Source organism: Notechis scutatus, chromosome 2, assembly GCF_049901735.1.
Source record: "Notechis scutatus isolate UNSWTSFEM ecotype Mainland chromosome 2, rNotScu1.2, whole genome shotgun sequence".
NCBI lineage: Eukaryota > Metazoa > Chordata > Lepidosauria > Squamata > Elapidae > Notechis > Notechis scutatus.
In genome coordinates this window covers 154,001,280-154,027,115 of record NC_142010.1, presented here as the reverse complement: position 1 = coordinate 154,027,115, position 25,836 = coordinate 154,001,280, and the positions used below count along the sequence as shown (strand labels likewise).

Genomic DNA, 25,836 nt, shown 5'->3' with positions numbered 1-25,836 from the left:
TCATTGGATTTCCCATTCTACTGTAGGAAGTTAGCACCCACACCTCTCCTAGAAATTTGAAATATCCTGGGAAATATTAAAAAGGCAGAATATTTCCTCTAAAAAGAGTAGAAACTCAGAAGCAGAAACTCACCTCAGAAGCAGAAACTCACCCCCACCTTTGTTAATGGGTGGGCCATTAAGGCCTGGGCCACAATACTTTACATAACAAAGATCTCCACGTAAAACTATAGCAATTGCCCAAAGCCCTTTTCAGTACATCATCCAGCAAGGCTCAACCAAGCCTGGAACTCAGGACAGCCTACAGAGTTGCCCCTGCATGGCCCCATGGGAGTCTGACAACCAATCAGAATACAAGTTCCAATTCAAATCCCAACAAAGGTTATAAAACTCAGGCACTCTCGGCATATCAGCTTTTTTTCTTAATCTCTCCCTTTCATCCTGAAGCATGTGATCATCCTTCCTTTTCACTCTGGAGCTCCAGGCCATGTGGTCCTGTCCACCATTAAACCTTCCAAACAGCCTCCATGTTTCCAGTGTCTTTTTCCTCACTTGGAACTGAAACCAGAAGGATATTTCTTCCAACACTACCAAGCTGCTTCATATATTTTGAGCTGCGTGGAGTCATCAGAAACATAAAAGAGAGGTGTTTATGTATTCAGATCTGTCTGGGAAACAGTTAAATCTTTATAAATGCAAAACTAGTAGTTAATATATGTTACAATTGTTGGGCAAATTCCCAATAATTGGGAAGACAATTAAAAGCAATGTCATTAGTCAGTAACAGTAGTTTATAATTCTGAGTTTTCTTCCAAATTCAAACCTTTTTTTTCATTCACAGAAGCTCATTTCTATGGTACCACTATAAATAAGTAAGCATAAATGGACATGTTCACAGATTCCCCCCCCCCCACCCAGCGTGTGGGAATTGATCATTTCCTTGACCAGTGTTAGATTATTAGACAGAACTATTAAGAGGAAGATGGAAACCTGCCTTATATTGAGTCAGATCGTTCCTCCAGCATTAATGTATTAAGTTAAAATTGTCTTTCATAATAATTAGCAATAAGTCAGACAGGTGCCTTTCCCTACCAGTAGAAGATACAATTTGTACGGTTGGAAGTTAAAACCCACCCTTCTCCTAGAGAAATGGAATATTTTAGGATGTACTAAAAAGGCAGAATATTTCCCCTAAAAGAGAAGTAGAAACTCAGAGAGGCAGAAACTCAGTCCCCCTACCTTTGCTAATTGGCCATTAAGCCTGGGCCAGTCTATTCTAAATAACAAAGATTTACCTCCTTCAGGCAGACCCATAATAGGAATCCCAAAGCCCTACATCATCATCCAGCAAGCCTCAACCAAGTCTGGGACTCAGGACACAGAGTTGCCCCTGCATGGCCCCATGGGAGTCTGACAACTAATCAGAACACAAGCTCAAATTCAAAGCCCAACAGAGGGCATAAAACCCAGGGACGCTCAGCATCTCTTCCCTTTTTGTTCAGGAGCTCCAAGGTATGTGATCCTGCCCACCATTAAACCATCTTTCCAAATTTCCAGTGTCTTTTTCCCCACTTGGAACTGAACCTAGAAGGATATTTCTTCCAACAGTACTTTGGTGTAAGGAAGGAATTTTATCAGGAACTGCTAATACATGAAGATTTTATTTATTTACTGAAATGCATTTTCTTAAGCAATTCTGAATGAAAATCAGAGGCCAATCCCTGTTCATAATTGGTCACTCCAGAAACCAATTAAATATTTAGCTTCCTGTGAACCCTAAATGTCTGCTAATACATGTGGCTTCCTTTTACATGAGGGATGTATAATTTAATAGTTGGCAGTCTTGATGCTGAGGCTACCTTTGAGAAAAATCGATGGGGCCAGGACAAAAGCTAACATTTGTCTTATTTCATTTCCATTTAAATTGTATCTCTGTGTGCGCATTTGTATCTCCCCCGCCTCATTAAGAGACATACAAAAGATTTTGATGACTTTTCTAATACAAATTTGAAACCATCCAATTGTTATAAAGGGCCAGATCAATCTCTAAAGGATCAGTAATCAGTGAGATGAATGGTTGCCTTTTAAAATGCTTCTTACATAGTCATAGGTATGTACATAGTAACAAAACCGTCAAAATGCCCACAAGTGGAAAAATCAGGAGCCAGGTAACACCTGGCCCAACTAACACCTTTTATTAAAAGACCTAAGTTTATGCTTTTAATAAAATGTGTTCATTGGAAAAGGTGTTACTAGCCTTTTTCTGATGTAAACTCTTCCTACAAAGCAAACAATTATTGACTTCACCTGAAAATAACTGAAATTAGATCTAATTTTTAAGAAATAGGATTTGTTATACACAGCAGATAGCTGCTATGCACTTTAATCCTAAAAGGACATCACATTTTTCATCTTCACTCATTGTTTAATTTTTCCCTCTCCCTCCTCAAACCTCAGTCTTGTCATGTCCTCTAATGGCATTTGGACTGCACTTTTTCTAGTACATAAGTACTAAACAAATCTATTTATTTATTCATTAGGGCAGGATGGGGGGAGTTGATGATAGATAGAGCTGTGAATCTCCCACATTTTATTTACTTTGCTGGTACATGGAAAATATGAGGACAGGTGGTCTTTGTTAGTCACATTCAAGCCTAGCAACCACAGGTGACAAAACTATGGATAATGAGATCTTGAAAAAAACATATTTTGTGCATGCCCATCTGCTATTTTGTGTGCAAACTGAAAAAACAGCCCCAAAACACAGATACAGGAAAACATTTAATATGCATACCAAGCTCTGGCCTCTAATGAAAACATGGATAACAAGGGTCACCAATATGTCTCCCTGGGTATTAAATTATACATATATATATATATAGCTTTCCAGAAGTTTGTTAAAACTTGCCTTCTCCTGTTAATGCCAGGAGAGATCAATACAGGTAGTCCTTGACTTATAATAGTTTGCTTAGTGACCGTTCAAAGTTACAACGGTACTGAAAAAAGTGATTTATGACAATTTTTCACACTTATGACCATGGTCAGCATCCCCATCAATGGGGAAACCAGATTCACTTAGCATGTTACTAATTTAAGAACTGCAATGATTTACTTAACAACTGTGGCAAGAAAAAATAATAAAATGGGGCAAAACTCACTTAACAAATTTCTCACTTATCAACATAAATTTTGGGCTCAACTGTAAGTTGAGGACTACCTGTATATGTGTGTCTCATGAAAGCATTATATAATGTCTTTTTCCCCTTTTATGAATTAAATTTCTTATATATTGCTCACTACCCAAATTATATATTCAAGTGGCTATATACATTTAATAAATAAATAATTAAATAAATATTAGATTAACAGATTAATTGTGAGTAATTGAAAAACACAGAATTCTAATGAAAACATTTCTATTAAAAAATTCTTGGCAGTTCAAATAATAATGCCTGCCCACCTCTGTGCTGTTCTATTACTATATACATCATCGAGATGAGCAATGTTATGTAGAATGAAGAAAAAGATTAGAAGTACTAAGCAGGATCAAATCAAGCACGTGGAAACAAGAAGAAAATTAAACGTTATTTCAAATAACACTTATTATATTGCACCATATACAGTATTTCTATTCTTCTTCCAAGCAAGCCTTTTGTCCATATCCATACATTACTTTATAGGTTGCTTTTTATTCTTCAAACATTTCAGCTTTTTTTAGGATCTCATCAGTTCCATCCAGCTATAATGTCCTCAGTCTTCCTATTCATCTCAAAAATCCATTCTTCTTCATGTATTTATTCATACGATTCTCATTTTTTTGTATACAATCAAACCCTCTCAACATCTTCAGTTACTAAAGACTCACCTCTGTATTCAATTCACAATCACACAGCATTAATTCTGGATCCTATTTTGTTTACCACATATGCAATTTTTAATATTTTGCTTCTATAAGGTAAACTCTCACCATATACCAAACTAAGTAGAGGTACAAAGCATCAAATAGTTACAGTAATAGAACCTTGCAAATCTGAATGTGCTTCCTCTCTCACTAACTTCTTGAAAACTAGGGAGGTCTTGTTGGAGACATTGTTCAAGTTACAGATCTGGCTAAGACTCAGATTTCTTTTATCTGACCATTGTCTTGTTTGTGACTCTTGCTCCTGTTGCTCAAGATTATTCCTTCTGCCTATTACATCAACTAAAGAACCATTACACATCATTTTCTTACTTTGTTCAATGTTGAATAATTTGCCATTTATTCATGTAGACTTCACTGCCATCATAGACTATTAATTACATTCTGCAACCAACCTTCAAAATTTAAGCCTATTCACCTTATGTTATGCTTCCTGTAAATCAACAATCTTGTGCTGTCAGCTCTACCCCCTACACATATAATTAACTTTCTCATATTCTTGCATTTCTCAAAGACTTTAAGTACAAAAATATGATTTGTACATGTTATGTCTAGGATAAGAATGCATTGCACTTACCAAATTTTGTTCACTATCTCCTTGTGCCATTTCAACTGGAACTGTGTCAAATGCATTTCTCAAGAACATTCAATAAATAATCTTGTATTTCCCTTTATATAAGGAAAGAATAATGGCATTCTGCCAATAGTCAGATGCAATATTGACACACATGAAATAAGACATGAAGCCATTTAACAAATCATTGATATTTTAACATTGCACCAGTTATACCTTCTACACCTTGCAGCTTTATCCTTTTCCAATATTTTTTCCGCATTTATGACCTTTCATAATTTTTTGTGAATTCTAATTTTAAAGCATTTGTTTCAATTACATTCTTCAACATAGCACTATCTTTCCCATGCAAACCTCTCAGTATCCCCTGGTGGAGAGTCAGTTTGACATAGTCACCCTTAGTCATGAAAGCTGACTGGCTGAGTTTGAGCCATTTGCTCTCACTCACCCCAGCCACCCCACCTCCCTGAGGTTTTTGTTGTGGAGAACCTAGGAGCCAAGAGCATTAGATGTCAGCCCTGGAGCCATCTTTAATGGGAGTCTTCAGGGCTGCCAGTGGTGGCTGGGCAAGCTATGGGAATGGGAGGGGGGAGGTAGAGATAGTGTGGGGTGTGTAATTATAACAACATTCTTTCCCTTGGGAGTGAAGGATGTCTCGCCAGCAGCTGGGGAGAATGACTGGAAGGTAAATGAAGTTGGGACAGTGATGGGGTGGACCATATGACTCATATGTGAGTGGAGGGGAAGGAATTTTGACTTTACTTTGGGTGGGGAAAATGTGGAGCTTTCAGATTCAGGTTTTCCCCAGATGTGCCAATATGACATCTCTAATAAATTTATACTTTGAGGAAGATGCCTGACTCGGAGTTTTGATTCTGTTGGGGGTGTTACTTGGAACCCTGATATTAGGTACGTTTGCTGCCCTGAATTAGAGATAAAAAGGTGGGATATAATAATCATCACCACCATCTATCAATTGAACAAAATCATCATCTATCAACTGCAGCAAAATCACCATCCATCAATTGCAAAAGGCAACTTTATTTATAACAGCTTACATCCAAGAACAATGATAACTAACTCAATAGATGGAAAAAAATGCTAAATCCAATCTAAGCATCTGGCTGACTATGTGATGAACCATAATAATAATTATGTTTACTCTACTGGAAACTTCTTGTGTAGACCTTTTAATTCATCTCAAAGTAATTTTATTTCCATCAAAATGGCTGATTTTCTCTACTTTTTTAAATTAACTGTTCCTGGGTACTGCTGGACACATTCTCTGCAACTACCTTTTTCTCTCCATATTTGTTATATAACATTTTATCGAATCCCTTGTAGAATGAGATGAGCTGCATATAAATTTAATAAATAAAAATAGACATTTTTCTCTTCTAATTCTTTCTAATTAATCATGATCTCACATGCATTTTTTTCTAATCCATAGATTATTTCAGTTCATTTTACCATTCTTTTTGATATTTCCCATTAGTGTAACTCCATAAATTTCTGTGGAATTTCATAGCATAATTAATTTCAGAAAGGTTTCATATAATTTTTCCTTTTCACTGTTTATCATTTATGTATTCTTATATTTATTTATTAAACAAATAACTGCCCAACAAACACAATGACTCCAGGCAGTGTACAGCATTAAAAATCCAGTTAAAATAATCTGATTTCATTTTTTCATGTTGTACATTCCCTACAGTCGCCTAACTTTGACTTTTCTTTCATTTCTTTTTCTTTCATATTCACTTTGTTTCCTGAAATCATTCTTCATATATCAAATTCACATCCAGAGTTTGTCATCTTGTTTGTATCTTTCATTAATTCTCTTCACTTTTGATTGTAAACAAGTAAATCAGTCATGCTTTGCCATTTGTTCCTTTATCATGCATACATAATAGACTTTCTTTGGCAAATAGGTACTACAATTTAGTACCTATTTTTCTTTCTTTAATTTCATTCATTCATTTATTCATTCATTCATTTTCTTTTCCATTTTCTCCTTTTTCATTTCAAGCCACAATTTTCCAGGTGTCAATGAATACTGATTTCCACCATTATCTTCATTGTTTCATTCAATTTTCTCCTAATACTTTTTAGTAGCATAAAGTGGATGAGGTTACCAAACTTAGTCATACCAATATCACAAGCAGCATTCCCTACCAACAGTACTAGTTAATGAAATAAGCCCAGCTAAAGCCCAGTTTGAGTGCAAGCATGTGCATGCTCTTGTATGCAACCTAGAATTTTCTAATTTGGGGATAACTCTGAGACTAACATATAACTGCTCATGTCCCACCAATTGGGAGATTTGTGCATGTTCTGACATACTCAGGATATCAATCATTAACTCCTTACTTATATAGTACAATAAAAGCAGAACCTCTGGATAGTGGGTCCTGCATAAATGTACAAGAAGTCCCTCTCATTTATGAAGTTACATTTTTTAAATTCGGTTTCCATGGGGTGAGACTTTTATAAGATAATCTACTACTGTTCAAGTCACTGATCCATCTTTTTTTCTGATAGGCAGCAGTTTTAAGAGTCTCCGGCAACAATATTTTCCATCCTTTGGCAGTTTTTTTCCACATTAGAGTCTTCCACATATATAGCTTGAACTATTTTACCACTGAGAAAAACTACCTCTCCAGATACTTGAGAACATTCACATTCCTAAGACTCCCAAAAAGTCACCAAAGCCTAGATAAAAAGGGGGAAAGGAAAACAGTCTTTTAATATAAGGACATATAGATCTGTCATTCTTCATTCTGGCACCTTATCTTGGTATTCCTTCTCTCAGTGGGAGATAGCATCAAGTAGCTTATTAGTTAATCACCAGAGCACTCAGTAAGTAGCAGGCTTGAAGTTTATGTTATGGCGAGGGTTCTAGTGATATTCTCTAAAAGGAACCACATCTAGCTGACCCTCTGGTAACCAGTTTGGCAGGATGAGAACTGATAACATACAGAGGCCTTTTCTTCCTCTCTACACTCTTAAACTTACCTTTAACTATTTTCTGTTTCTAATCTTCTCTGAGTCCTTAAAATGCTAACACTGAAATCATAAGTGGGTAAAGTTTTTTAAGATGTACAGGTAATCCTCAACTTACAACAGCTCATTTGGTGACCATTTGAAGTTACAATGGTACTGAAAAAAAGTGACTTATGATGATTTTTCACAGTTATGACCCTTGCAGCATCCCCATAGTCACATGATCAAAATTCGGATGTTTGGCAACTGACTCTTATTTACGATGATTGCAGTGTCCTGAGGTCATGTGATCACCTTTTGCAACCTTCTTACAAGCAAAGTCAATGGGAAATCCAGATTCACTTAGCAACCATATTACTAAATGAAGAACTAATTCTGGGGGACTTCCGGTTTGAGCTTCTTTGGCGACAGACCGAAACCTCGTTTCTGCGAGGCTTCAATCCGTGCTCGCCACTGGAGCAGCCCGAGCTGGCTGGTTTCGGGGCTAAGCCACCCCGTAGAAGTGGTGAAGAGGGGGGAGACTGCCTGCAGGGTTAAGGAGAGTCACATCTCTCTTCCCCAGCTGGCCATTACTCCCTTTCCCGAAGGCGGTTGTAGCGGTGGTCAGAAATGGCCACCACAAAGAAGAACTTGACCGGAAAAGAATGTGCAGGAGGAAGATAAGAAGAGAAAGTTTTGGTTGACCGGGTCAAACAGCAAAAGCAACAAATAAGGTGCCCTGGAATTGAAACTATTAAAAAAAAACAATAACATTGTTCCATAAGAAGATTTTTAAGCTGTGAAGGAGAGAGAAAAGGGAAAAGATTTGGGTTTTTTTTCTCCCTTTCCTGTACTGACAGCTAAGAGACTTAAGCAAGAAATTGGAAAAAAATCCACTTTGACATTAATAGGCATTTAATGCTGAAAATAAAAAGTCAAAGGGATAATAAAGATTTCTGGATAATCAAAAGCTTTTGAAAACAGGAAAGGAGAGAAAAAGAATAAAAGGGCAGGATCTGGAAGGGAGGAGACTGCCTGGAATTAAAAAGAACTTACAGCAAAATCTCAACAAGACTTCCAAAAGATACATTTTAACTGAAATATCGCAACAAAAACCTCAGGAAGAGAAAGTGGAAAAAGAAATAAGAAGAAACAGCTTAGGACTATTTGGATTACTTGATGATCTCTGGATTTTTGGTTATTGTATTTGAATGACTAAAATCAATCGGGTGGTTGTTTAAAACTGTTTAAAATGGCTCCACTTTTAGAAGAACTGAAAATGGAACTTAAAAAGTACAAAGAAGATGCACAAGAAGGAGAGGTTCTTTTGGCTTCGTATTTCAGTTTTTAGAAATGGAGATTTGGAATTATGAGAAACAACAAGAAATGCCTGCAGAACAAGAAGATTGCGACAAAGAAGAAGCCATATTTAATGAACAAGTAATCTTAGGTGGGGGGAAAAAAGGAAAGGGGGGGAAAGAGAATGGAAAATTTAAGATTGGGAACAACAACTAAAAAAAATAGTGAAAAATAAGTATAAAATCAGAAAGCAACAGAAGAGGGAAATGTAGAAGAGAGAATTAGAAGTAGAGAGACAAGGGGGTAAAAAGGGGAGGGAGAAGATGAGAGGGAAGAAAGAAAGGAAAAGAAGTTATAAAGGACAGAAACAAAATATAGAAAAACAGGGCCTATTTAGAGATAATGGGTGAAAATTTAATGGGAAAAAGGGATTCTGCAAAGGTACATAAGATAGTATTGTTATATTAGAAACAGAAATAATTTTAGAAAATATGAAACAATGTATGATTAAAATGTCTGATAAAATAGCTATCATAATTCAGTGGAATGCTTGTCAATAAATAAATGTAACAAAATGAATATTTAATTATTTATAAAACATATGGAATGGAATGAGGGTTTATAATTACATATAGTCATAATCTTTTTTTAAAAAGAATATAGTGTGTATTATAAAAATGTACCAAGCAGAATTCAATTGGAAGTTATGTATTATGTATTATATTGAAGGTCATAACCTTAAGGTATATATTGAAGTTTAAATAAGAGTTGAATGGATGTAATTAAAAGATATAAAGGTGTTATTCTCCAATTAGTAACTACAGGAGAAAATTTGTTTAATGAGAAAAGATAATATGAAATTGAAACAAAACAGACAAAAGTATAAATATAATGATTTGAATTGAGATGCGATAATCAAAATAAAATTGAGAAAATTAAAAGAGGGGAAAAACTATATAGAAAATGTAGAATAGTATAAGACATGGAATAGAATACAAAAAGGAGCATGAAATTGAATTTTGTGTCTGTATAAAGAAGTTCAACCCGGGACCATGCTATTTTCAAAAAAGATGTATTTTGTATGTGTGAAAACCCAAATAAAACTTTATTAAAAAAAAAAAAAGAACTGCAGTAATTCACTTACAACTTTGGCAAGGAAAGTCGTAAAATGGGCTAAAATTCACTTAACAAGTGTCTCACTTAGCAACATAAATTTTGGTCTCAATTGTGGTTGTAAGTCGAGGACCACCTGTATCATTTTACCTTTCCAAAATATTACAAGGGAATGACATTACTAAATGAGAAAAGTAAAAGAATATTTAGGTAACAGCTTGGCCATGTATCTTGCATTCTTTTTATGGAGCTTCCACTAGAATTATACTTAGGATTTCTGAAATAATCAGTTGAAAAGGCTGACTTTGTAGCCTCTTAGCTTTTCCAGTCATTGTCTTGGTAATGTCTGAGAATGTCTTTCCCCAAAAATTCTTTATTTAAACCACATTGTTTAACAGTCAGTTAAGAACTTGTATATTTAGAGCAGGGGTGTCAAACACAAGGCCCCGGGCCAACCGCCCGCCAGACCTCGCCTGATGGCCCGCGGTGCCGCCGCCAGCCTTGCAGCTTCCCCTTTTTTTTTTTCAATGAATTTACTCCGCACCTGCACGGAGTAAATTCATTTTAAAAATGGCTCAAGTTAAAAAAAAAAAAATTTACTTACCTTCCGGGACCTGGCCCGACTTCTTCCTGCCCCGCACTGCTCCCTGGGTGTCGGACGTGACGTCATCACGTGACGTCCGCCCGACATCTCCAGGGATCAGAGGAGCGCGCGGACGCGCGGAGAGGAGCAAGAAGAAAGAAGTAAAAGAAAGAAAGAAGTAAAAGGTAAGTAAAGTAAATGGAGGGGCAGATGGCTGGGCACTATAAAAGGGGGCAGTCCAACAGCAGCCTGAAAGCAAAGTTCCAGGATGCGACAGTCGACCACTTTACCGTCTCCTCCCCCTGCTTTGATGCCACAGCTCCGACTTCAAGCTGCACGTGTTCTGTCCATGTTTGGGAGCACTTATCTATGTGAACAGATGTTTTCAGTCATGAATCTGAACAAGACCAAGCTCAGATCACGCATCACTGATGATAACCTCCATGCTGTTTTGCGGATTGCTACAACACAAGACCTAACGCCAAACATCGATGGACTGACCTTAGGAAAACGATGTCAGCCATCTAGTCAGTAAAGTTAAAAAAAAGGTAATGCCTTGTGTTTTCCATATGTTTAATAAACAGTGTTTGGCAATATTTGTATGTTTAAAAAAATTAATGTTTGTTACCAAAAACATTTTTCAATACATTGTACAATAATTGTACATTTGAATATCTACTTGTCATTATTCTGACTATGTTTCTGCTTTCAGAGCTTACATTATTACAAAAACAGTAATAATTGAATGCAGTGACATTAATTTATGATAATAAAGAGTGGACACATAGACCTACAGATACAACGCCCTTTGATGGGGACCAAACTGCTGATGCGGCCCCCGATGAATTTGAGTTTGACACCCCTGATTTAGAGACTGGATCACAATAAAACAATGGTTTATTGAATATCGTATCTAACTGAGGACACACATAGCATGTGGAAGTACACAACTTAAATGACATCTAAAAATGAGAGGTTAGCATGAATTCCTTGCTAAGGATGTCAAATCAGGATCTGTCTAGGTCCCATAATCCATTAGTTACCTCACAAGGAAGGTAACTTATTCACAAGGAAAATAACTTATTGAGAGGCTCCAAGCAATACTCACATACCTTCTGAATAAAACATGCAAGGGGACTGTGGGGCCACACAGGAAACTACCTCAGAATTCTCTACAGGGTGGTAGGGAATCCTGATCTAAATGGGATTTGGAATCCCAGGTTTTACAAAGGAATTCTGCATCCATAGATCAACATGTATGTGTAGTCTTTTTTTCATATACTCCAGATTGGTTGATTGATATTTCATACTTTCTAACCACCCATCTCCCTTGGATTCATAAATTGTGTGCGGCCTGAGGTATGACAGAGGGGAATGTTCCACCTCCCATGAGGGCATCTACACCTCCCCTCCCCCTTAGCTATTAGCAACACTCAGTAGATGATTGACTGGAAGAAAAAGAACTTTTTCAGGAGATTTTTCTGCCCAGTGTACATTCATATGTCTATGTTGAACATGCCATACCACAATATGCCCACCTGCAAATATATTTTCAGTGTCCTGATCATAGAAGCAGAGACAGGGAGAGTTAAGTGTAATTTGTAAAACAGATTGAGCTGTATCATGCAGTTCCTTCAGACTGACTCATCTACATGGATTCTGAATTAGTCACACACCCACAAAAAACACTTCTTGCCCATCCTTGCCATACCACGGCAAAAGTATTGCACACATACATGGGGCTGTTTACAAAGCATCAGTGTATTTACAACAGTAATTTTAACTCTTTGGGATGACTGTCATCTGATACATTCCTACCAAGTGTCAAAGACAGCATTTGACTACATTCTGTCTCCAGATTTCTAATCAGAAATATTGAAGCACTGCACACACAATGGGTTGATTCACACCTAAGACAGTAGTTTTACAACTACTGTTTGTCCATCACAATTTCCTGACTTGCAAATATGCTAAACCATAATGTAGGCATTGGGAATGTGGTGCCCATGTATAGGTATTAACTTGTTAAGCGGGTCACTTTGTAACCATACCTGATTTCACACCCTTTTCTGTGGTGGTTGTTAAGCAAAAGCCACAGATGTTAAACAAATCCATTTTTTTCCATGGGTGTTTTTTGCCAGAAACCTGCAAAAAAGTCAAAAATCATGGCCATGTGATTACAGGATGCTGCAAATGGCCATAAATGTGAATTGGTTGCCAAGTGCAATCACATGACCATGGGAGTGGAGGTGAGGGTGCAATTGTCAGAACTCTGGAACTGGGTCGTAAGTCATTCTGGGGGAGTGCATCGTAACTTCAACTGGTCACTAAGCAACAGGCTGTTAAGCAAAGACTACCTGTATAGTAGCTGCAATTTCCCTAATAGTACCCACAGTTAACCCCAGGCCTCTGTTCCAGAAACCCAGCAGCATAATAAAGAATTCTTCTGGGGTCCCACTAAATTAAATTGTTATATTGAGGGGAACGAGCCCAACTTTGCCTGATGTTACTAGATGGGGAGACTACTGGAGACAGGCAGTCCTTCAGATAACCAGGTCCTATGCTATGAAGAGTTTCATACGTATGGAGAGATAGAGGGAGAGCCAGAAAAGATGTATTGCATCTGCTAGGTTTCACCTTTTGGGCTTAACATGTCAAACATTCAGAAAATGCCTAAATGATTCTGTTGGCATGCCATACCCCAACCCTTAACAAAAGAAAAATAATTCTCTATCTCGCCCATCTATCTAAGCCACACTGAGCAGGGGAATCTGGTGGCAGCATTGAGGCTGAGCAGCCCTAGGGCCACTACTGCTACTCAAAATGTTCACCAAGGTTCATGTGCCTTGGGGAACAGCGTGATTGCCCCCCATGATCCAGTGCTCTCCAGAGTGCTGAAGGCACCCTACCTTTAGGCAGTGTTCTCTTTCTGTTGACAGGTCCCTGTGGCCTGCTCTGGATTACGAGGCCTTCATTCTAGAAGCAGCTTTGAAGAATGCTCTCCTGCTGCCCCTAGACTCCAAAAATTGCACAAAAGCATGCCCTGTTCTCATGTTTCTGAGGCTCTGGGGGTTATGTGAGAGCAAACTTCATTCTCATGTAGTTCTTGTGGGTGTGAGTGAATGCTGGTGTGTCACCTAACACATTGTGGCGTGTCACATTTGACAAATGTGTCACTGGTTTACCATCTCTGGGCTTAACAAATCTGTTTCACCTTAAAATATTACTTCCCTCAAAATCATGGCCAAACATTTCTTATTTATTTTATACCATGCCTTTCTGCTCCATTAAGTCCTGAAGACAAATAATGAAATTAGGCCCAGCTACTTCTAGTTCTGGTTCATATGTCCTGCTACTTTCCCTGTAGCACTAGAAGAAAAGTATGTTGCAAAAAGGTTGTCTACCTGTGGGCTAGACCATCCCAACAAATGACTTAATGAGACATAAGTATCCCTATGAGCTAGGAGAAATGTAATTTTCCTATAAGAACCAAGCCCTCTGATATGTAAAAATCATAAATTAATGAGGGTTTTTAGATCTGTGTTCTTATGTCACTTTGATATAAGGGTCACCTATTCTTACTGCACCTCCCCCATCCGCAACAACACGTCTAATTTTCTGAGAAAAACGTAATTCTCTCAAAAGTCTGTGTAATATATTGCTGGGGATTAGATCCAATCCAACTCATTTGTTGTTGTAGACACTGTACAACAGCGTTGGGGCATTCTGAAAAGTTGATGCATGGAGGATTGCATTTCTACTAGGTTTAATAAACAAAGAGATTTTTAAAAATGCATTTTCAAAATGTTGCTAATGTGTACTGCTATTAGGTTAAATAACAGTGGAAAAGTGCATATCTGGGGATGACTTGGATAAATATACATAAAAAACACTAGGACCACAACTTCCTTTTCCTGTTCAGAATTTGAGTTGCAGTCAACTATTTTGTAATGAAGACATCCACTATGAGAGTTAAACATTAGTCAACAGTTAATATAAACTACTGTAGGAGATACTATGACATTTGAGATTAATGAAGAAAATGGAGAACAGCTTCCAGTTATTTGTAATAGTGGGAAGATGAGCACCTTCTTTCATGGGAATAAGAATATTATCAGCCCATAACAGCATCCTTATTTTCACCTGAAATCCACTTTGTTTCAGGAGTGAAGAAGTAACAGCTGTTTGACTTGAGAGAATGCACAGGAAGGACTCCAAAATTCATGGGCTGAGACAAAAAAATCAAAAGAGCTGAATACATCAAGTGGAAGAGTGGCAGAATTCCTGTTTTCCAGACAAGCCTTCTACAAACCTAGCAACAGCCCAGTATACTGTAAGGTGTAAAACTTGCCCTCACAAGTGTGGAGAAGAATACCTATTACATTCTGTCCCCCAGAATTCTTCTAATAGCACAGAAAACCTGCCAGAAAAAAGTAAAAGGCATGAAAAGGTGGGGAATAGAGTTATGTTCAAAAGCAAAACAATTGCAGATAAATTCTATAGTAAATTCAGTTTAACAAACCAATATAATGAGGTAACTGCTTATGGGAAATTTAGGGTTTCCAGTATAGGAAATATATAGGTTGCCCACAGCTATATAGACCACAGTTTAACCTACAGAGAACCATCCCTCTTGAAATAAAAGTTCTTAAATGTCCTTGTGGTCTTGGTATCCCTTCATTCTGAGCAATGTTCCTTCCATGATACGTTATTGGAGATCTCATCAGTACTGTAATGCCTCAGCCTTAGATATTACCTAATAAATATAGGACCAGCAACTTTTGAAGCCACTTTGAGTTGTCAATACTTGCCTTGTCCAGTATTATTTCCTCTCAAGCTACTATTGCTACTCACCTGCATTTTGTTCCTTTCTCTGCTATCCACCATTATCCTATTAACAAATATGACCTTTCTGTGTAGGTACAGGACTGTTAGGACTGTTAGGGTTAGAACTGTTGTAGTGCTTTTCCCCAGAAGGAAAACAGTTTTTCCCTTATTCTCTTTGTAAGTCTGCATATCTGTTTGGAAAAGGGTTGAACAGACCAGCACAAATCTTTTAAACATCACCATTTTAAAGGCAGAAATAAGATGAGCTCCTCACAATTCTAAAAGACAGGGTAGACAGAAATTCTGCTGAGAAGGGAAAGAGGGAAGGATAAGATAGAAAGCAAAAGCAGGGAAAATAGACTGAGGAAATTAATTGGTGGAATTACTACCTCCAAATATTGTTCTGGAATAGTATTTCCCCGCTGCATCAACTTTAAAATGTGTGGACTTCAACTCCCAGAATTCCTCAACCTGCATTCTAGGGAATTCTGGGAGCTGAAGTCCACACAATTTTAAAGTTGATGAGGTAGAGAAATATTGGCAAACTATGGGAAATCAGTAAAGACTATCAAATATTTCAACCTCTTTCATGCTGCCTCCCAGTAACCTGACACATATGAAGAGGAGAAGAAGATTCAGCTTAGTTTTCCATCCTTCAGCCTTATCAACACCCTTGCTAGTGTTTAGCTTGTTGATCAGAAAGAGAAGTTAACTTTGTAAGGACTTTCTAAATGTGATAACATGTTTAGTGAACTCATTCATGCCCTAACCATCAACGTAGCCCCTAATCTGAAGTTTGCAGATACATAAAGACCTACTTACATGAAGGCATTTTACCTGTGTGGTAAAGATCCATTATAAATTTCAGCAGTTTTATACAATTTATGATTCCATGTTCCATCATTTTCTCAGAAATCCACCCCAAGCACATTCTCGCTGCTGTTCACTGTTCAAGCCTTTTCCTTATAGCAGTCTCCCCCCATCTTGGTACTGTGAAGATGTCTTGGGACTGCAATAATAATTCACAACCATAATGAGCAAAGGCTGGGCTGGGAGTTGCAGTCCCAAGATAGCTGGAGAACATCAGGTTGGCAAAGGCTTTTCTATTTGCACAGCACTTTGCTAGCAGCTGATCAGTGTTCCTGTTGGGCTTTTTCCCTTGTCCAGATTTTCTGTCCTACTGTCCCATATTAAGCTGTTTCAACCACCTAAACCTATTAAAAGGGGCATTTGATTTAAACCAGGCTTTCTCCTCTCCATGTAGCTTGGTTCACTTACATATTAAGCTGTTTCAACCACCTAAACCTATTAAAAGGGGCATTTGATTTAAACCAGGCTTTCTCCTCTACATGTAGCTTGGTTCACTTACTTGGATCTTCTGAGGGAAATGTTGGTGTGGTCCATTGGTTTGAATTGCACAGACTGATCTAACAGGGAATTGTGATAATTCTGACTTGCAATGACGTACCTTTTCCCAACCTGACAGTTTCCGGTAGAGGATCCTCCAAACGTATGGTCATCAGTTAGCTTGACAAAAGGACAAATTTACATAGTTCTGGGGACATAAGAACATGATCAGTGCCTGCTGGATACTGGACCGACTAGTCCAGTAATCCGTCCTCACAGCAGCTATCCAACTCCATACAGAACCCCCAATAGTGTCTCAACATCAGAGAGAATCACACTGCCATTAATAGACATTAATCCCTACAACATCCCTGAATTGGTCCAACCCGGTTTTGAAACCAGTCAAGCTGGTAGTCAGCACCACATCTCATGGTAGTGAATTCCAAAATTCAATTACAGTACATGTTGTGTTAAAACATCTTTATCCATCCTGATTCTTCCAGGATTCAATTTCATTAGGTGACATCTGTTTCTAATAATTTAGGATGGGAAAATAACTATTTCTTGTCCAATTTATTCACAATTATGCATAATTCTGTATACTACAAACATATCCCTTCTCCTTGCTAAACTAGAAAACCTCAAATGTCACAACTTTTCTTCATAGGGACTTTCTTTAGCTTTACTATATCCTTTTTGAGCTGTAGCACATAATATTCCAGATACAGTTGCACCATTATATATATAACCTATCACCATTTTTTACACATGACCACTGCAGCATCCCTATGGTCATGGGATCAAAATTCAGACATTTGGCAACTGGTTCATATTTATGACAGTTGCAGTGTCCTGTGATTACTTTTTGCAATCTTTTGACAAGCAAAGTCAATGTGGAAGCTGGATTCATTTAACAACCATGTTACTAATTTAACAACTCCAGTGATTCCCTTAACAATTGTAAAATGGGGGCTCTAACATGCTTTTGGCCTTTTTACAACACTGTACACTGTATCAACACCTTCATTGCATTGTGTAATGTTACTCCAAAATCTCAAATGTATTTGAATATAAATTATTCCAAGATCTCTCTCCTCATTAGTCATTATTAGTTTTGATCCCATTAGAATTTAGGCATAGCTGAAGACAGGAGCCACAACTATTTTAAGTGGCTAGTATTTGGCCCAACTCTTGATCCCTTCAGATTTTCCCCTCAGATAGCAAATTATTCTAAATTCTATAATGCAGAAGGTGTCTAAGAACTCTCTTGCACAGATGAGTCCCTGTATATATGAGAAGAAAGTACTGTCACAGGAATAGAAGGTAGGAGGACCACAGTTAAGGCCAAGCAATTGGTACTGTAGGAGTGACACCTGAATGGTCTTTGGTGTTTTTTTTCTTGCAGACATTTCATTACCCAACTAGGTAACATCATTGGTGAAAGAAGGGAGTGAATTTACCCTCCGTTTATATACAAGTGGCTTGCCCTGTCAATGTTGGTGAGTTTGTTCTTGATCAGAGGTCTTCAAACTTGACAGCTTTAAGACTTGTGGACTTCAACTCCCAGAATTCCTCCTCCAGTCATGTTGGTTCAGGAACTTGCCAAATTTGAAGACCCTTGTTCTTGATGGTACCTTGATTAGGCTATTGTTAGACTGTTGGGTTGTTTTTTGAGTTGTTAGTTCCTAGATGGGAATATTGTTTACTGCTTGATGGATGGCTTGGTATTAATCCTGGTGTTAATCTCTGCTTATCTGGGTGTTGATACAATCAACAGATCAATAGATCTCTGCAGATCAATAATCTCTGTAAAGATTAACACCAAGCCAACCATCAAGCAGTAAACAATACTCCCATCAAGGAACTAACAATTCAGAAAACAACTGAACAGTCTAAACAACAACCTAATCAAAGTACCATCAAGAACAAACTCACCAATACTGACAGGGCAAACCACTTGTACAGTAAATAAACAGAGGACAAATTCACTCCCTTCCACCACTAATGATGTTACCTAGTTAGGTAATGAAATGTCTGCAAGAAAACAAACAAGCTCAGAGACCACCAAGGACCCCACAATTCAAACCTGAGCTATAAATATACTTTTCTGGAGTGGCACCTGTCAGTCATAATGGAAAGTGGGATGTCAATCAGGAGCTGCATTCTTCAACAGTAACACTTACTGTTATTATCATTGGTACCGACACACTCAAAATAATATTGGTAAAATACATTTAGTAACACAGCTGCAGTTTATATTAGACTGCTTCATTAACCTTTGAATAATCTTGAAGGTATTCAGAAATGCATGGGCCTGAATTCAGGCACAAAATGGGACACATTCATTCTAAATTGAGCCATATAAAGATTTGGGTGTATCCTATTCCATGTGTATATAAAATGATACATGTATAAAGGAGAAGGTCCTGTTGAACATGGTTGACAGGGCAACAAATGTTAATCTTTCTGCCTATCCCATTTCACTGATTTCTCTCATCTGGATGATGAGAGAATAATTATGCTCAATATCAATGGCAGATGCAACACTGTTAAAAATTATGCAGAATTTTACAATTATGGGGTACAAATAGTTTTATGAAAACGGCATGAATTGTAGAATTTTATAATTCAATGAAATGGCAGTTCATCCAATTCATGAATAAATCAAGAAAAATTAATATGGTTTATAGATTAATACATACATTTATGCAACAATGCACCCTTGTTCACTAAATTAAGTTCATTCACAAAAATGGTTGTATACATTTGGGTGACCTGAAACAAAAGCATCTTCTAAAGAGATCCCAAGCAATAAGAGATCCCAATGTTGCAATAAGAGAAATTTCTAATATAATTATAAAGAGAAAGTTCTACTGAAATCAGGATTAAGCAACTGAATAAACCTAAAGAATTGTATTGCACAACACGTTCATTCAACACTTGGACACATATCCTCATACATGCCTCACATCCACACTTATATATTCAGTGATTATTTACACATAGTTAAGTGACACTTCCAGTGAAATATACCTGCTACGATAAACTAATAAAAACTGATTCAGATACAGTGCCACAATAAAAACACAATTTTTTCTCACCAGTTTTTATATACATAAGCACTTTGGGTATTTATGAGCAAGAGAAAAGCAAGTTACTAAAAAGTCTTAGTAAGATTTTAGCACCTATTACTCTCATAACCATAGAAATTATAAATCTATTTTAGTGACTAGAATAACTGAAGTTTCTATATAGATTAACAATTGGTTATTAAAATCTTAGAGAAAAGCAAATAAATACAAATTCTTGGTATTATTTTACTAGATTACCTTGTGACAGACAATTGGTTTACTACTAATTTTAAAGCAGGAATTTGTTAAGTGTAGTTATTAAACTCTCCAGACAGACCAGTAACACTTTCTTTACATCAGTGATAGTGGAGTAATGTAATTATTTAAAGTTGTATTATTTCTAACTGAGTAATAGTTTATTCAACCTTGCAAATAAATTGGCTATAGTTACTAGCACATGGTTAATTTTTAATACTGTAATTTCCAAGTTTATATCCTTCTTATTTAATCTTTGAAATACAGCTAAGTAACTTTTATGAAGTTTTCTAGCTAATTATATGAAGATTTACTAAATTTAAAATATCTAGATAAGTGGCTATTTATGATTGTGTTATTTATATCTCACCTTTCCTTCGGGTGTTTTATCCGAGGCAAGGTTATATCCATGGCACTCTCTCCTTCTCTTTTCCCCAAAAACAACAACTCTGCGAGATAGGTTGACCTGACAGAGTAAGACTGACTCAAGGGTGAAACATAAATTTACTTCTTGTATACAAGCATAATTGTTGGAATATTTGTTCCAAAAGAAATTTGTCTTTGATAGAACTTTAGATGGCAATTTAAAGATAATAGTATTGAGCTTAACACCTCTGAAGTAACATCAGGGTAACACAAAACAAGTTTTTTATTAATGTTGTTTTATTGTAGTTTGTGATAGGGATTTCTATCCAGATGTTCTCAGATGAAATATTTATGTTTTATACACAGTTTACTACCAATTTCTGTTATAGCATCAGGTGGGTGGGAAGTGAGGGAGGATCAATACCTTGTCTCAAAATCAATGTACTTCTTTTGACAAAGCAGCTCATCAAACTGAGTAAAGAATCCTTTAGATTCAGTTAACAGCTTGCTAAACACAAGCTAGGCCTAGTGGATGAGAACAAAGGGATTTTACATTTTCCTGCCCTCAACCTACTTCATCATTCTGCACACACTGAACTTTAGCCATTTGTTATATTTTTACCACTTATATAAGTGGTAAAAAAAATGATATATATACTGGGTTAATGGAATTGTTTCAAAAGTGTCTCAGTTTCATAGTCAGGATCAAGCTTAGGTAATTGCTTCTCAAATGACGATTTGAAGGTGGGATGATGAGCGCTCAGTACAAGATGTGTTCAGTCATTCTCCTCTGCTTTCCATGCTTTTAGAGAAATGCATATATAGATACCATGGAGGAAAAGCCACCATGGATTGAAGACTGGGTGGGGGTTCAAGAGCAACAGGGCACAGAGGACCAAAAGATTAGCAAGCAGCAAAAGAACTGGGATCAATGTAGTTCTTGCAAAATGGAAATAAGACTCCCACACCCAGCTTGAGCATGAGCAGATGGGAACAATATATATATATATAAAAGCTGTCCCCACCCTTAGCTTCCCCCCCCCCCCCCCCCCATGTAAAGGAAGAGAGGAAACAGGTGGTGGCTCCATAGAGATATGTGAAAAGGAGTGAAATGGAAAAGCAATAAGGGGAGGAGGCAGGAAGACAGAGATAGATGAGTAGGAGGAGAGGGGGGTTTCCTATTGTGGCGGCTAGAATGCAGGGTGCAAAGATAGGAAGCGGATCCATGTGTTTGTCTCTTGGTTTGGGAGATAGCAGTAAGTGGATCTATGAAGAGGTGGAGATAACAGATAACAGGGAAGAGAAACAGATTTTTAAAAAGGCAGGAGAGGACTTTGCAAGGAATGGCCATAGACAACAATCCTGCATCACCAGTTTTGAGCATGCGGTTTTGTCTGGCGACTGGGCCTGCTCACCTCCGCTTCTCCAGTCTGGCTAATCAGAGGAGTGGTAGAAATAGTATCCCAACTGGCTGGCTGGGGGTACGTGACGGGTAGATGGATGGCACTTGAAGGGGGAGGGGGGGGGAGAAAGCAAAAAGCCTGCCTCTCAATCCACTCTACCCTGTTCTGGTAGCTCAGGGTTCACACCCTATCTAGGGAGCTGGCTAGGAATGCCCCAGAGCTGTTGCCTTGGAGACAGGGCCAGTCCTTCTCCCAGGAAGAAATGGGGCTAGGGAAACTGCCGTTTCAAAGGGATCACCCCTTCTCCCTTCCCTCTTCCTGCAGGCCGTGATCTCGCCCCCTCCCTCTATTGTCTGCCTGGATAAGGTATAAGGAGCTGGAAAATAATCCAAGCCTTTACCTTTTTTTCTCTCTCTCCTTCCGATGATGTTCACTGCTTAGGAGAATGGCAAAACCAGTCCTTGCTGAGGAGGAGGAGGAGGAGGAGGGTTGATGGGGATGGAGAGCAGAGTCTGCCACCAGCTTAAAAGATGCATCCAGAAGAACTGAGCTCCGTTTGCCATGTCTGGACCAAGGTTACTCCATCATTTTTTTTCCGGTGAAATTCAGGCTGGTCTAGTCTGACTCCCCAAACAGACAGCAGCAAAATCCAGTCTGCTAGGTTTTCCTTCCACCGGGTCCCACCTAGTCCATTTCCACTAAAATCCAACCGGCAGAACCCCCTCCCTTTAAGCAAAAAAAATCTCCAGACGGATCCATTCTTATGTCAAAAAAAACAAAAACAAAAAAAAACAGGTGCTCACCAATTCTTCCGGGGATTAGTTTCATCGGGGTACCCAAGGCATCAGATCGCACTATACCCCAACTGAGTCTGCCCTCAAAATCCCAGAGCTCTCAAAAATTGGCTGTGGCTCGATTCATTTTTTTTTCAGTGGGATTCCACCAGGAAGGACCCCCAAATTCAACTGCTCCTGTCGAAGTGGAAGTCAAGCCATCTTGGTCCCGTCTACCGGAAGATTCTTTAGCCTGGGAGGGGGTGAGGACTTTAGGCCCCAGCATCTCCGGGCTTCATTGGGAGAAGCCCTTGGTGGTGATGGAGGTCCAAGGTCCGCGAGACGGCTGCCATGGGAGAGAGAAGACAGGGGCAGAGTGTTGCAGGAAACGGCGTTGGATGAAATGGCTGTGGAAGCTAACAGGGAGGACAATGGACAGAGATAAGCGCGCCCCTTCGCGCGCGCCCCGTATATGTGTGTGTGTGTGTGTGTGTGTGTGTGTGTGTGTGTGTGTGTGAGAGAGAGAGAGAGAGAGAGAGAGAGAGAGAGAGAGAGCCTGTCTGTACGTGTGTGAGTGAGAGTGTGAGAAGGTGCGGGAGAGGGAAGCCTCGGGAATTTCCGGACAGCTTCGGCCCCAGCGGCGGTGGGAGGGATTTGGGCAGGAGGGAAGCATCCTTTTTCACTTGCAAGAACCAAGAGCAGCTGGTGGAAAGCACCAAGTGCCTCGGGGCGGGGGGGTAGGGGGACTCTGGGAAATTCTTGACAGAAGCCTACCTTAGATCCGGGAATTCGGCTTTATAGGTCATTCACCAGGAAGGAGAGGACTCAAGGCGAGGGCTTCGTTTCTAAACTTCTGGAATAGGTCCGAGGGTCGAATGGGTCAACATTGCTTATATAGAGTCAAGAAGGAAACCCATATAGACATAAAAAGACACGCACCTTGTTTAGTATAATTCTCCTCTTCGCCCCCTCACGGGCTTTTAATACTATATCCCACCACCCTTCTTTCCAATGCAATTTCAACACTCGGTTGCCAAGTCAACCATAGGAAGGAAAACTTCTGCAAATTAAATCTTAAAGAAAGCTCCTCCTTGTCTCATGCTCACAAGTGCACAACAGTACAGAGTGTTGCATTGTATGGGGCCACAGAGGATACATATCACAGAGCATATTTTTTTTAAACTTTCACGAATCTTTCCATTGGGATATCTGTAAGGCTGTGGTCAACTATTGGAAAGCTATTTTGATAAGGGGGGGTGGAATGAGTACAAGGGCTCCAGTCCCACCCCAAAAAGCCTTGTTATGAATGTTGCTAATCCAAAGTTCTCTTTTCTCCAGAAGTTATTTTATAAATTTATAGATCATTCACTGTAAAAAAAAAGTGCTTAGGGAAGCCAATGAAAAGTAAGACAAGTCTAACATGCAATATTATTGATAAAGCTATCAGCTTTGTTTAAATGCTGTTGTTGGAAGTTAAAACCCACCCCCTCCTAGAAAAATGAAAATTTTTAGGATATACTAAAGAGGCAGAATAGTTCCCCTAAAAAGAAAAGTAGAAACTCAGAGAGGCAGAAACTCAGCCCCCCCCTTTTTTTTTGCTAATGGGCCATTACTCTGGCCTAGGCCTGTCTATTTTACATAACAAAGATCTACTCCAGGTAAAACTATAATAGGAATTGCCCAAAACCCTTTCATTACATCATCATCCAGCAAGGCTCCACCAAGCCTGGGACTCAGGACAGCCTACAGAGTTGACCCTGCATGGCCCCATGGGAGTCTGACAACCAATCAGAATACAAGCTCTAGTTCAAATCCCAACAGAGGGTATAAAACAATTGCATTCTCAGCATATCAGCCCTTCTTTCTTCACCCAAGGTATGTTACCATTAAACCATATTTCCAAGCAGTCACCAATGTCTTTCTTCCCCACTTGGAACTGAATCCAGAAGGCTATTTCTTCCAAGACTGTTTAACGCTATTTTGTTCAACCTTTTGTTCAGTGCAGAAATCCATATTAAATAATTCTTGACAGTGGCTGTAAGGGGAATCTACCATCTACCTAGAAAATAAACATCTTTTATTACTGCATTTTTTTCAATCCAAATCTACCTTGTAATTTATGGCCAGGATTCCCCAATCTGGAAAGAGGGAGAACAGATTGCAGCTTTCTGGATGGTAATTTTTCTGTTTTTTTCTTTACGGGGTTAAGCATACTTTCCCACTAGCACTCATTTTCCAATCTTATGAGTTTTGTTCACATTCACTGTAACTGTTCCAAACTTGTCTGAATCCTTTTTAGGTATAGTGCTCCAGCTAGGCCTAGGATACCAGATGAGTACTCTGGTACTCTGATCAGTACCAAATGAACTGAAATAGTGTGTAAACTAAGTCTCCAGAATTAGAAAGTCAGCATGATCTGGAGAAGGGTTCCAATGAGCAGACACAGATGTACACACCAACATTCTGAATCATGCTCAATAATTCCCTGATAACCAGTGACAATATTTGTGCATCATTCTGGTCCCAATCCAAAGTCTAGCATCTGTACTTTGATCTCATTCCAGTTCATATGCTGCAATCAAGTTCATGGACAGTTATGTTTGTTCAGTCAGTGATGGCAAATTTTTTGGGCTTAGTGTGTCAAAAATTCAGAAAATATATATGTTGCAGACAAATTGAGGTAGCTGCATGTCGCACAAGGCCTTCATTCTTGAAAGCTTCAGAAAATGTTCTTCCACAGGATCTGTAGTCTCCAAAGTGTGAAAACATTCCCCAATCTCACGATTCCCAGTGGCTCTGGGGGTAGCATGATGTCCAGAGGCATACTGCCATTTTCAGTGGCTGTGTACAGCCACTGAAAATTGCGTGAGAGTAGGATGTGCTTTCAAGAATAATTGTCAAGTATTCGTGAACATTCTCATGTCACCCAAAATATAATAGTGTGTCGCCTTTGACACACGTGTCATAGGTTCACCATCACTGGGCTTAATTATGGTCAGAATATCACTTTCATTGTTTCCAGCAGCAAAATTGGACACAGAAATGTTTGCACACTGACACTTGTTCCTTTTTGTGAAATGCCACTCTACCCATGAAAATATTGAAAGTACCTGTTCCATTCCCCAGGTAGCTTAACAGGGTTAGCCTCAGCAACTAATATTTTGATATTCTTTAGATCAGTGGTTCCCAACCTTTTTTTCGCCCCGCACCCCTAAAGAAATTTCACTCGAACCTCGCACCCCCTGAAATAAATAATAAATAAAAATACCAACATATAGCCAATATCCTATTATTTACCTGGACTTTTCTCGCACCCCCTGGAAT

At 38.5% G+C, this 25,836-nt stretch overlaps 1 protein-coding gene across 1 annotated transcript in view; it reads right to left on the bottom strand.

Moving 5' to 3' along the window:
• The window catches only part of GPR173 (G protein-coupled receptor 173), a 30,954-nt gene extending 7,834 nt beyond the window's left edge, over window positions 1-23,120 (bottom strand). The window contains exon 1 of the mRNA XM_087956909.1: window positions 22,543-23,120. The gene's annotated coding sequence lies outside the window, so the exon portion shown is untranslated. The remainder of the gene's footprint in view (window positions 1-22,542) is intronic.
• Window positions 23,121-25,836: the final 2,716 nt, after the last annotated feature.